Source organism: Alligator mississippiensis, chromosome 3, assembly GCF_030867095.1.
Source record: "Alligator mississippiensis isolate rAllMis1 chromosome 3, rAllMis1, whole genome shotgun sequence".
Taxonomy (NCBI): domain Eukaryota; kingdom Metazoa; phylum Chordata; order Crocodylia; family Alligatoridae; genus Alligator; species Alligator mississippiensis.
Window position 1 is genome coordinate 128,324,952 of NC_081826.1, and position 14,544 is coordinate 128,339,495.

Sequence of the window (14,544 nt, forward strand, 5' to 3'; positions counted from 1 at the left end):
CTGCTGTTGTCCCTCACTCCTGACCCACAGTACCTTGCCCCCCAGACCATGCTGGGGCCCCTCACTCCCAAGTCACAGCCCCCCTGTCCCTGCTGATGCTCCTCACTCCTGACCCGTAGCCCCCTGGCCCCTAGTGCCCTTCACTCCCAACCCACAGCCCCCTGTCCCCCCACCCAAGCCTACTGCCCATGCAGCTCCCTGCTGCCCCCGAAGATGGCTCCCCTCATTTCCTCCACCTCCGCAGACCCATGCGCAGAGCATGTGATGCCCCAGCCTCCAATCACCTTTCCCCACTGCCCCCAGCCCCAAGCAGCTCCTTGCTGGGGCAAGTAGGAAAGTGCTGGGAAATCGGAGGCAGGACAAAATCCTGGACATTTGCTGATATTTCAAAAAAACACCCAGATGGAGATGGGAGGACCCAAAAAGGGGACATGTCTAGGAAAACCTGGAAGTATGGTAACCTTACTAATGCAGAGTGAAAATAAGCTACTGGTCAGCTTGCAGAACTATGAACTACCTTGGTGAACCCAGTGTGTATGGACAAACCAGCAAGTCTTATGGAGGAAAACCATACCTCTCTCAGCTGACTAAATGAACAATTTTCAACATGACAAAATATGGAGTTTCCTAAAGTTACTAATAATTATCTAATATACCAATTTAATGATGTGAAAAAGTGGGTGAACACTGAGTTGGTTAAATTAGATGAGAAGAACTTATTTATGTCTGATCAAAGCTAGAGAAGACTGTGAGAATTAATAAGGACTTAGCCAAGCAAGGCGAATGGGCAGTGTGTTGGCAGAAATTTAGAGAAATGCAAAGGAATTTATAAATGAAAGCACAACTTGAACTATGCCTGTGTTTGATGCGTTTAAACTAGCTGTAACCAGTCAAGTAAAAAACGCCTATGTATCACTGTGCAAAGCTCAATGAAAACATCTGCTTGATGTGCAGCAGGGGTCACAAAAGGGAAAAAAATACTGGAGACATTGAATGGGAAATAATATAGCATATTATTATCAAACAATGCTGTTATATGAATTAATGAGACATCCTCACCTGTGCAGCATTAAACTCTGATGTCCCTGTCTGTAAAAAGGCAAGTCTGAAAAAGCTCTAGGACAAAGGTTCCTGCTCCAACTATTCCTAACTCAGCTGTTCCCTTAGCTAAGCTTCTGCACCCCCCTCCTGTTATCCTCAGCTTCTCTCTCCCCACTCCTTCTATTTTTTTTAAATCTATCTTATTCAAGGACAAATCAGTTCTGAATTCTAAATTCAAATTTAAAGTTTCAAAATTTGACTGATAAGAGCTCAATTGTCAAGTCCGTGTAGCTCTACTACTAGGCAAGTATCCTCCTTCCCACACCAGCTGGTCTGGAGCTTCTGATACCAGGTCCCAAATCCAGGCAGGCATCCTACAAGCAAGCCCCAGGCCTGGATGCCTTGAGATTCAGATGTTCCCAGTCTCACTTGATCTCAGCCAAAAGGCCCCCTCCTTCACTCAGGTTTCTTTACTGCTTACCACTGTGAAATGACCTAAGTGCTAAAAATACGGCTGTGTAATACTTTATACAACAGACAAGCATGAATTGGCCCTTGCAGGAGACACAATGGGCTCACATCTGTTTGTTAAGGATTGTAAAAAAGTTTCTTATGAGTAATTTCAACAGCAAACTATAACGTGGTTCTTTTGTTCTCCAGCACTAAAAACAATTAAATGGTTAATTTCCCCCCTTTAACTACCTTCAGCCCACAAAAGAAACAAAGGAAATCACAGCTATTCAGCTTCAAAACATCTTGTTAAATCACAGTAAAGACTTATGCAATTAACCCTACAAAAGCTGGAATTTCACAGCTATTGTCTAATGCTCCAACTTGAGGAAAGGGGGCTTTAAACCTAGCCTTTTTTGTTCCTGTCTGTTGGCACAGCAGTCACAGTTAAGGTCAGGTGTCAGACCAGATTTAAACCATAACTGTCTATTTCCTTGTTTTTGTGAGCTGAAGTTAGCTCCTTATTGTGATTTAAATTGGTCACCATATACAAGGAGAGGAGGGGTTCAATTAAGCTATGAAACAAAGAATATGACTGCTTTCAGGGCACAAATGCCTGCATATTTCCCTGTGTATTGTAAGTATTTCAGCAAAAGCTTCCAGTGATTTCTGCTAAATGTGCTATTGACACATGCATTTTATAGCTTCATTTGGAGTTCTTTCACATGTGGATGATTCTTTCAGTCTTCTGTTGCAAATGGCAGCTGCACATTTACTCTAGTTAGGACTTTCTTGTAACAGGGTTCTCTCACCCAGCATTTCTTAGATAGTCTTTTGCACAGCATGTGTATTGGAAACATTTGGGAGCTTTATGGAATGTAATTTTAAGTCCAGCAAGCAAAATAAAAAGAGGGCATCTCAGGCCATGACAGAGCAAGCTAGCTAAGCATGTGCTTAACTTTAAAGATGTGAGTAGTCTTAATGAAGCCAATGCATGTATGTCCACTGGGATGGACCTATCACACTCCAGTTACTCTTCCCAAAGTTAGCTTACTTCAGGCAAGAGGGATTCTACTGCAAAATAGCCCTTGACTTGCTGTGGCTACTCTGGCATTGCACTCATTTGTGATCCTGGTGGCATATCCTAGTTAGCAGAGTCACTCTATGAATTATTTCCTGGTAAGTTGTGAAAGTTTTGCTTTCTGGGCATACAGGGTGAGAGGCTGAAATTGTAGGAAGATGCTAGAAGACCAGAGCTGCTGACGTGGTGCTAGTCTACATCAATATTACAAAGTGGACATGTTAGCAGCTGAGGAACTGTGAGTACTTGGGTTTTGGGCTATAGTCTCTGACTAGCCAGCCAACTTACATTAAAAGCATCATGGCAGCTGAGTGAAGCACTTGTGTTTGTGGTCAGGACTGGAGTAAGAGGCAAGTAGAGTTAACTCTGCAGTGGAAACAAATCTGAGATCCTTCTCTCTAGATAACCTCCAGTTCCTGTTTGACCTGATCCAGCAAGCATTCCTGATGATTTCCAAGGGGATCCTGCTGGTGGAGCTCTCCAAACAACAGTGGGATCTTAATGAAGGAAATTGGAAATATAATAGTACAATAGGTTCCTTAGTTCATGTCCAAGTAAGAAACTCTGTGCATTATGGAAGTTCTCCAAAGGAACAGATGCATCATAGACAAGAAACCTGAGAGAAGTGTAAAATACACTGTAACCTAACTACCTTTAATGACACAGAACAATGTTTCAAACTTGGCCAGTCTCAGTAAGAGGGGGCCATTTATTTATTTGAGTGCTCAGACTGACATTCACATGCTTTTAAATGGGCATCTGGGTGTCTAAAAACCGCTTTGTCCATTAGCATTTAGACCTGGAGACTTCCATTTAGACAATCAGAACTGAAAACTGGACTGAGAAACTATATACCTGAGAATAATATAGAATCCAGGTAAGAATATTGCTACTGTTTAAAACAAATTCTTTGCATTTAAAAAATAGGCCGTGACCATGACTGTGAAGGTGGAAGAACACTGAGACGGTGCAGGAGGATTTTTCTTGGTAAGATAAGCCACTAGGTGGTAATTTGCATAATGATATCATGGAGTGAACATTTTCAGGCTGCATTTTAATTTTCTAGCTTTCGAATGCCTATTACAGGCTGACAGCACCCAATTCTACACAAAGGTAACTAGGGGCTTTTTAAAGCACCCGTTGACACTGACAAGGGCAGGTGGCCTTTGGCTAACTCTTTATAAACTTGAATGGCAGATGGAAGATAAAGAGCCAAAAGAGTGCGGGGGGGGGGGGGGTGCAGAGAAATGCAGAGAAAGGGGAAGAGGTATATGGAATGAAAAACAGAGAAGAAGAAAGCAACAGCCTATGTCTAGGACAGCCAGGGAGTAAAGACAGAGCCTAGGCGTAGTGAATGAAAGGGGTTCAGTAGGCTGAGATGAAGACAAATATAGGCAATGGAAAGAAGCATCTATGAGGTCTCTAGGGAGATAAAGATAACAGCAAAAAGAGTAAGAAGGGAAGGAAGAGGAGTGGAGAAGAGATGGGGAAGACAGAATACAGAAAAATAGAAAGAAAAAAAGCAAAGGTGTGCCACTTGGGAGGCATAAGGGGCTAATTATCTGCTCATAAATTCGTGGCAAAATAAAATCCCAATGTCTCAGTCAAGAAGACCATCCCATGTGTTTTCACAAGCGGCAGTCCTCAAAGATGAAAGAGAAGTGAAAACAGAATGGAGGCAATATGGCTGTGTGCTCTAGGTTTGATTCTTCAATCAGTTTATTTATGTTTCTAGACTTATATCATATGATGAAAAAGAACATATTTTCTGTGCTCTAGGTACCTTTGCCACTGATTAGAGGATTTACCTTAGAGAGACAGCTATTTCTACTGGCAGCAAAAGGCCAATTCAGATTCCTCACATTGCACTATTTATATACACTTGCTTAAGAAAACAAATATCACACATTTGCTGGAGCTTCTTTCATGATTTATCAGCCTTTCTCCTTAAGATATAGATCTAAATCCTGTTATTTCTCCATCCCTCCCATTTCCCTTATTTATGCCCCACCTGGGAATCAACCAAGAATATAAAAGTTACCACAAAATACTGTATTGTGCTAGTAACTTTGGTCACAACAGTTTTATTCATTCCCTGGATGACTAGTTGGTTTCTAATGGAAACAACTAATCCCAGTTGATGTTGGCCATTGTGAGATGTTTGCGTGAAATTGCACGACAGCCATGCACAATGGTGCTGCAACTGATATGGACTGCCACAGGAAGTGCCTATTTATCTAGTAAGCTAGCTAGCCAGTCTGTCTATTATGAAGGGTATTTAAATAGTGCCAGCCACCGTGGTTTCTATGTACTACAAACCATTGTAGCATGTATTGCAGCAACTGATCAGAACATGTGTTGCTTCTTAGTTTGACACATTCTCATGTTACCTCAATGTAGGCTGTTTCATTAATTTATGGATGTGGCATGCTAAGCAGAATCTGCAAACAGAAAGGGAAATAAGAGCTTCCTCTCATTCCCTCGGCTACTGCAGAAAAACCCTTGGAAGGGGAAAAAGAACCCGGTAAGGAATCCCTATGGTTTTATAGTTATGCAGAACAATACAGAATCAAGATTGTAGTAGAGGAAAGCAAAGAGGTGGGGTATGGCACTATAAGCCATTAGAAATTGCATGAATCTAAGGAAATTTTGCTCCCAACCCTGTAGGCTCTCAGTGCATGAGGAAAATACCTAAGTAGCTGGTATTAGCTGCATTCACTTTATCACATGTTATTACTTGCATCTCTGGCATGCAAAGGGAAAGTATGCCAGGCAAAATAACATACTCTTCCCCTCCTCCTCCACCCACCACCTGCAAGACAGATTCTCAGGGGGTGTGATTACAGGACATGGGACAGTTCCCAGCCAGCCCCAGGCTCCATGGAGTACTCTCCATGGAGCCCAGAGCTGGCTGGTATCTGCCCCAGAATGGGACAGTTCCTGGCCAGCCAAGGGCTTTCCAGGGAAGCCCCACTTGGCACAGGACCCCTCCCAATGTATATGGGGCAAGGAGCCAACTGCTGCTGCAGCCAGCAGAGCTCTCCTGGCCCCGTGTGCATGAGGATGGGCCCCATGCTCCCTGCCATCCCCCAGGCTAGCACCCAGGCAGAGCTTAGAGCTCCCCCTGGCTGTTGTAGGGGGACAGAGCGGGGTGGGAGCAAATCTGCTCCCAAGACAGAACACGTCTAGACGTGCTCCCAGGTAGGCTCACTGCACAGTATTTTTACTGCACACTAAGCCTACTTTGAATTAATAGCACACGTAGACATGCCCAAGAAGAGGCAAGCACAATGCATCAGAATTAAGAAAGAGACAGAGCTAAATACTCAATAGCCTTTCTTTACCTGTTTACTCTTCTCTTGCTGCCACCCATACAGACATCCAAGAAGATGCACTATTAAGCATGAGACAACAACCACAGGGAAGCTATATGGATCTCATGAAGATTACTTCTGACCAGAGGCAGAAGCCACCAGGTGCTGCCATGTTTGTGCTGTGGCTACTGGGAACACCCTTTTTAGAAGACATTACCTCAGGGATTTGTGATGGTACCAGAAACAATGAGCTCCAGTCGTATAGCATGAGGCTTGAAAGTCCTGCCAGGGGTTGTGAACACCACAGGGTGGCCAATATGAAACACTTCAGTCATGTTCTGTGCTAAAGTGTAATTACTGGATGCAAGCAGATCTCTAATTTTAACCAGTCCATTCCCCCACAGTTACTATGGTGCCAGCATTTCCTTTGTAATGACTCCACTTTGCAGGAATGCCTCATTACCTAAAAAGAAATCATGCTCGGCTGCAGTCTAGAACACAGCAACAGAACAAATTTACCTCATTAAAAAGATTGGCTCAGTCATTTCTTTTTAAATTATACAATGGAAAGCAGTTTTTAAAAGTCCACTTGCCCCCATATACTTCAAAATATATCTTGAGTTAAACAGCCCTTTCTGGCAATCAAGGTGCAAAGTATATACTGTGATAACATTTTCATGCACCCTGATGAAATGGTACTCCAAGATATGACAGAACATGTGTTCAGTTTTCAAATGCGGATGTTTAAAATTAGATCATGTTAAACGTAGCATATAGACTTGTAAATGGGCTTGAAGATACCTAAACACCATTTATACATCTAAATACAATTTTAAGCACCCAACTATAGGGTACTAACATTGAAGGCTGGACTTTCTCATCTAAGGGAGAACCAGAAAGCAACATGTTTATGCATTCGCCTAAAAGACCTGTCCTCAACTCTTGCCTGCATTGCCCATGGAACGAGATGAGTAGTCTTCTCCTACTTTCTTGCAGCCGCTTATGGACACACAACAGCCTCAGACAAAACTATTTATTTTCAAACCACTGAAAACCTTCACTTTAAAGGGATTTACAGTCATAATAAGTAATCTTCAGGCCAGGACTGAGATGCTTCAGCAGAGCTGTGCAGGAGAAGCATGGACAAAGCAAGTTATTGTCAGTCCTATAATCTCTTTGTTTTCAATAACTGCTCATATTTGCACAAAAATTACAAATATTAGTGGCAAGTTGAAGGACATAATTCAGACATTGCCCACTCCATTCTCCCATAACACCCTACCAGAAAAACTGGGAAATGCCCAAGTCATTTTTCTCATCGAATCAAGATGACCAGCCTTTATCTTTATATTGATTGCCTCTTTTGTCCTGAGGTTCTTGCCTGAAGGACATTTTATTAATGTAAATTTGACTGATGGGCTGATACATTTATATTCATGAGAACTTAGTGGGCCCTAAGCAGATTAGCATTAGTTTACACTCCAATTTTATCAATAATAATCAGGAAGAGGAGGGATTAATCAGAAACAGGCAAATAGCTTCAGTCTTCTAATCTCATCATATCAATGCTGTGCACTCAGCCCAACAATGTGAACAGTGTATACTGTGTGATAGGCCAGCAACCATAACGATTTTTCAAGCCCATGTTTAGTATTTCATTGATGCTGCCTGTACACCCATTTGCCACAAATGTACTTTTACTTGAAGCAGCATACATGGCAATTAAGGAATTAGTTTAATGGGATAATGGAATAATAAACTGTGCTTTGAGCATTGCCATGCTCTGTGCTACAATAGCTGCACCCCAGTTGCACCACCCTGTGACACATGAACAGCAGATTTCCCTACCATAGATGCACAGGTAAAAATCAGAAAACAAAATGTCCTGAAATCGTTGTTCACAGCAAGTTTCATTTCAGAAGTAAGGATGGTACAGACCAAAAAAAGCGTAATATAATTTGTTTTGCCTATTAGCAGCAATGACCGGGTTGTTATATGTGCTCCGGGGTGTATGGAGGAAGGAGAGGTGCTTTAACTAGAGAGGTTCTTGGGAGCCACTCTAATTAAAGCGCCTGCAGTGTCTCATCTATTCAGCATCCTGCGCTTCAAAATGGTGGTGGTGGCACTTTGACTAAAGCTTGTTTGACAAGTTTTAATTAAGGCACCACTGCCACCATTTTGAACTGCAGGGACGCTGAATACATGTGATGCCAAGGCGGCTGGAACATGCTAATTAGCACACTCCATACTCCAGCAGACTAAATTAATTGAGTCTGCTCCAACACACTCTAATTAGAACGTTCTAATTAGAATATGTTGGAGCAGGCTGTCGTGCGATAGGCATGGGTATAGGCGCCCAATGTGTCAAAGTAGCTGGATCTACACCAGACTCTGATGCAAAAGCTTACACATTGCAAAGCTATATGTACCACTCCATGGACAATACCAATGTTTGGAGCACTAATATAGATAATGGAATGATATTTTTAATGCTTAGGCCAGGTCCTATTACAATTTAGAGTACCTAAATGTGATCCTATTCCAGCCTGCTTGAATCCCTGAAAAACTATTAATACAGAAGGTGGGTGGATCCTTTTTCTCCCCTCCTCGTTCTGTTGTGATGTAGTCCTAAGATGAAGATAACAGCATGATACAAAAATAGATGCATTAATGGATTTTCCGGATCTTAAATAGGGTGGAATAGGATTGCATTGAGGAGCTTGTCCACTTAGAATATGGGCCCTGGTTTTCTAATCTTGCTTAGAGCAAGTCCAGAGAACATGGTGAAAATATCTGCTACTGCCAGAATGGTTTCACATTAGGGTTGGGGATTTGACTGGTCAAATAATGTTTGGTTAATTGACCAGTCAAATATTGGTAAAAAATTATTTAAAATTGCCAGGAGGCCCAAATGATACAAATTTTCTATTAAGAAATGTGTCAAAAACTATTTTAAAAATCATATTTCTGTCAAGAAAACTACCAAAAATGTAGGTCTTTTTGTAAAATTGCTATAATCTTTGACCAGTCAAAAAATATGCAGTCAATTGACTGATCAATTGACAATATTTGCCCGGTCAACTGTCTGGCTTGCCAGCCCTATTTCACATTATAAAGTAAAAATTTAAATTGTGGCCATGCTTAGTGACATCAAGGATCCCAGTCATTGCTATCACTGCTGATAGTGCAACAGCAGGAGATTTCTCAAGTAAAAATGAAGAAGGCTGCAAGTCAATCTTCAATGAATTTGTTTTTTTCTCAGAAGAGATGTTTATATATCTACCACAATATGTTTAGTTTTTAAAATTAAGTTAGCACCCAGTCCTACTCTTGTTGAAGCCAATGGGAATGGAATTGTTTCCTTAGTGTTTAAACCATTGCCCTTGCTTGAGATGAGTCTGACCATTGTACAGGGAAAGCATGCACAAAACCTAACAAACACTATTATTTCTTCACAATCTTGCACAGGAAACAGAATCAAGTTTTTATGCTCTTGCAGTCTGACACCAACAAAGTGATTTCTCAGCCCCCCTAACAAGATTTGACGTCAGCTTGCTGCTGTTTAACTTCCTCATGGGAGTTTCTTTTACTTGCAAATATACATTATATTATAATCACAGTGCTACACTGCAAAGAGAATAGTGGGCTTGTTTTGAGATGCTTCCTGTCAGAGTTGTAACAGTGCCCAGGGTTAGCAATGGTGTGAGTTGTACCACAGCCAACATCTAGGCAGCTGCCTGTTCTTCTACCACTACATAAATCTGAAACCTCTGAGCAGAGTTAAATGTTACATAGTGGTAAAAATGCTGACGTCAGATCTGTACTAGGCCTTACATGGCTGCCACCACTCATGGAATAGGAGGACCAGGGGTTGCGAAATGGGGTAAAATAAAGACCAAATTCTTGCACATACGCAGCCTACCTAACCTCAATGAATGCAGTCTGTGACACTGTAGTGAAGTTGCAACTGCTTCAAACTACTATGCATTCTTAAACCAGACATGATTTGCCAACGATGCCTCTTCCAAATGAGTGGCTACATATTGCATTAGCATTCCCAGATGCCCTGCCTCAGCTCAGGAAGCCTGGGGGTAAAAAAAAATATCCAGGAAGCTCTGGGATGTTCTTATGCCTCAGAGAACTACAGTGCAAATCACACTAATTGTTTGTTAGATGAACAATAATCACTAATTAACATTGTTAAAATGTCATCAATGATCACTAATTAACATTGTTAAAATTTGTTAACAAAGGAAATTTAGCAATATTTTAATTAGGAAGGATTTCTAATTTGTGATATACAGCATGTTAGACAAACAAGGCACAACTCTCCCTTTGTTTCTCAGCTCTGCAGCAGGAGAGATTACATGATATGACACAATACATTCTGCATTTGCCATTTATCATTCTATATCTTTTACACACTTGTGCTGTATAATTAGTGCCCAGGCTAATTTTACCTGTGTTATTGTTTGCCCTGTAATTTGGAGAGAATAGGCCATGCTGATGCTATATGATTTAGTCTGGGGCAATCAGCTGGCTTTTTGCCACAAGACTTCTGCTTACATGTGACTGCAATAAAGTACATACACTGTAACATAAAGAGAACCTTTCAGTGTCTTAATTTAGTTAATTATATGGTAGGAGATAAGCAGCATTCTTTAGTTTTTCTTTTCTAAATACAATACACAAGCATCTAACCTTTCAGGGCTCTGTTCTAATGTAAAGCCGTTGTATACTATTGGAAAAGTATCCTCCATTTATCTATTACTTAATTATTAAAAAGCATCTACTCTGTTTTCATAAATTATCTATGTAACAGAGAGATGGCACATGAGAGAGAGATGGATTTAGATAGATTACTCTATTATTTCACTCAGGAGGGAGGAAACAAGAGTCTAAAGGTCCTCAAATATAAAGCCTGCAACAATTGGAAAAAAAAGTCAAGATTGCATGAGGAAATATCTTTAAAAGTAACACAATGAAATCGGCACACTTGTCTCTGTTGATACTGTCAGGCAGAGTACACCAACAATTGAACAGCCTTTGAAACAAACATATTTATCATATAATGCAAAAACATGTTTGTAACACAGTACCAAGAGCTACTCACTGCAAAACTATGGGAAACTTTACTTGTCTTTTCTTTGGTGGAACTGATGCAACAGTAGTTTCACTTCACAGAAGGCAAGGTAGATATGCACCTTTATAGATTAAGTAAATAAGATATATGAGAGAGCACAAACTTTCACTTCACAGGCCATGGTTACTGTGATAAAAATGCTTTACTTCAATGTAAGCTCTACTTATTTTTATGTATAAGTGTTTAAAACCTTTTTTTTTTTTTTGGCAGTCAGTACACACACGGCCAAGGATCACAGTCTGACTTTTAAACGGGGATTATGCTGCTCTGGATGATAAATGACCTACTCCTTTTGTCCGATTATGGGCCCTCTCAGATCTTGTCATCTTACTCCCTACCTGTGCAGCTTTTCATGTTGGTTATTTTATCCTTCTTTAGAGTTCCATGGAAAGAAACAGTGCCTCCATAGCACTCTCCTCTGTCTGGATCTAACTTCTACCCTTTCTTTACTCAGATCCCTTCCCCCTCTATCTGATCCAGACTGATTCATGCTTGAGTGATTGGATGTAGGATCTACTGCTACTGCTTTTGTGAATACAACCCTTCTTTTCTCTTATTTTGGAAAACTTTTGTGATCACACAAAATGTTTCAGGTCAAATGAGAAAGAAACGCTTGGGTTTGGTTCAACCTGTTCATCTTCAGTCATTTTGTTTGGCAGCCAAACCTGAAAATCAATTATTCACACAGACCAATTCTCACATTCAAACAATCTTACTGGAAATCTCTGTTTTACTGAGGAAGGATACTTTTTGCTCAAAAGCTTGTCTAACATCTCTCCCACCTATACAGTTGGTCCAATAAAAAAGGTCATCAAAACCTTCTTATCCCAGCATATATGCTCCACTGTTCACAGGATTTTTGTTATTTTACCCAATACATCCTCTTACTTCACCCTGTGCTTCTTCCGCCTTCTTCTCATGGTTCTCTCCACAGCAGGTGCCATCATTCTGTTGCACCCCCACATCTAGATGTGGGAGTGAAAAGCACGCTGACAAAGTTCACCGATGATACTAAGCTGTGGGGAAGTGTGGCCATGCATCAGGGTAGGCATATGATCCAGGTGGACCTAAACAGATTAGCTAGATGGGTGGATCAGAACCAGATGCTGTTCAACACTGAGGAGTGTAAAGTGCTCCATCTGGGGAGGAAAAATCCACAGCAAACTTACAGGCAACAAACTTACATCCAAAAGGGACCTGGGAGTCATAATTGACCATAAAATGAATATGAGCCACCAGTGTGATGCTACAGCTAGCAGAGTAAACAATATGCTGGCACGCATCCACCGATGCATCTCAAGCAAAAATAAGGAAGTTATTTTTCCGCTCTACTCGGTATTGGTGGGGCTATAGCTGGAGTACTGCATCCAGTTCTGAGCGCCACACTTCAAGAAGGATGTGAAGAAACTTGAGAGAGTCCAGAGAAGAGCCACTTGTCTGATTAGAAGCCTGAAGAGCAAGCCATACAAGGAAAGGCTGACAGATATGGGACTATTCAGCCTAAAAAAGAGAAGACTTTGGGGGGATTTGGTGGCAGCTTACAAATATATCTGGGGAGAGCATTAGGGACTAGGAGAACAATTATACACCAAAGTGCCCCAGGGGAAAACCAGGAGCAACCATCATACACTCCTAGAAGAAGGTTTCAGACTGGATATAAGGAAAAACTTCTTCATGGTTCATGTGACAAGACTCTGGAATAGACTCTCAGTGGAGATGGTGCAGGCATCTACCCTGGAGATCTTCAAAAGGAGACTGGACACACATATTGCTGGGGTTATTTGACCCCAGCAGTCTTTCCTGCCCAGAGCAAGGGGGCTGGACCCAATGATCTCATGAGGCCCCTTCCAGCCCTAAACTTCTGTGAATCTGTACCATCTAGAGCAGGGGTGTCAAGCTCACCCTGGGACCAGAGCTAGACCCAGACCATGGGGCTCCTGCCAAGCTGGATCTGTGGTGCCAGCTGGTGGGGAAGGCAGTGGCGGGGCAGGTAGTAGGACAGCTAGCTCCTTGCCATTGAACCCCTGGTGCCTGCCTCCCCTGCAGCCTCTACCTCCTGCAACCCACCCTCATCTCCCCATCATTGCTCCTCCCCCACCCTAATTCCCCCCGGTTTCCCCTCACACCATTTCTGCCATGACCTGGCAGGACAGCTCTAAATTGGTTCAGCTCTTTCCTAGCAGAGTAGTGATGTGTGAATGCTCATCATCCTCTCAGGACTATTCCTGTGGGGTCCCCTAGAACTCAATCTTTATCTTCCATCCTGTTCAATGTGCATATGAGGCCACTGGATGAAACTGTACAGAGATTTGGAATGAGATGCCATTAGTATGCAGATGACACAAGCTCTACCTCTTCAGACTCCAAACCCAGTCTCAATTCTCCCCTGGTGCCTGGCTTCAGTTAGGAACTAGATGTAGGTAAACAAATTGAAATTGAATCCAGACAAGACAGAGGTGAGAGTGGTGGGTAGATCACTTGACTTGGTGGGGAGACTGGATCATTGATGGGGTTCAGCCTCCCCTTGTTACTCAGGTTTACAGCCTTGAGGTACTCCTGGATCCTCTGCTAAACCTGGATACTCAGGTGATGGCTGTGGCTAGGAGTGCCTTCCACCAGCTCCATCTAGTGAGAAGGCCATGACCCTTTCCTTTATGCCCTGATCTAGCCACCATCATCTGTGCCTTATCAGGGCTAGAATACTGTAATGCACTCTACATGTGGCTGCCTTTGAAGACCATCTGGAAGCTGTAGCTAGTGTAGAATGTAGGAAGCCGACCTTCTGACAAGGATAGGTCCCCACAAGCACATAACTTCAGTCCTCCAGCACCATCACTGGCTCCCAGTAGCTATCTGGACATAATTCAAAGGCGCTAATTTTCATCTAAGCTGCCTGGGTCCTATACACCTAAAGGACTGCCTTCTCCCTTGCATACTATTGCAATCCCTAAGGTCAGATAAGAGCAACCTCCTGTAAGTACTTCTGTATGCCAAGTCCACTTTGCAAAAATGCATGGGAGGTTCTTCTCAGAAGTTGCTCCATAGCTCTGGAAATCCCTCCTCCCTCTTGAGACCTGCCAGAGCCTGAGCCTCAACATCTTTTGGAAGTGCTGCAAGACCTTTAGAAACCCAAGCTAGTCTGAGATGTTGTTTAGTGGGTCTCCGCTTTATTTTATTTATTCTAGTCGTTTTTTTCAGGTTGTTCTGTTTCTTTTACTGTAAGCTGCCCTGAGCCTTTGCTGGGAAGGGAGGCATAGGCAGCACATAAACAAACAAACAAATAAAAATAATACATAGTTTGAAGCACCAGTTAGTCTAATTTAGGCAGAATAAAAGAAATCCAAAGATACACGATAAAATAGAAACCCTCAGCCAAAAGAAGAAGCCCATGGAAAAGTGAAAGGATAAGTCTTCCTTCCATGGACTTGAGGACAACGTACTTCTCTCCAATGGAGAGGAAGTTCTTTTTAGTTCAACAGTGGGTGTCAGCTACCCTTTTCTTGAATGAAGGAGTT

The 14,544-nt window shown here is 42.1% G+C and overlaps 1 long non-coding RNA gene across 1 annotated transcript; it reads left to right on the plus strand.

Annotated features, from left to right (window-relative positions):
• Nucleotides 1–1,884: 1,884 nt before the first annotated feature.
• LOC132249382 (uncharacterized) lies at nt 1,885–10,538 on the plus strand. Its single transcript, XR_009460862.1, has 4 exons — nt 1,885–2,128; nt 2,706–2,810; nt 3,500–3,559; nt 5,950–10,538. It is a non-coding gene; the product is annotated as an uncharacterized LOC132249382 (long non-coding RNA).
• Nucleotides 10,539–14,544: the final 4,006 nt, after the last annotated feature.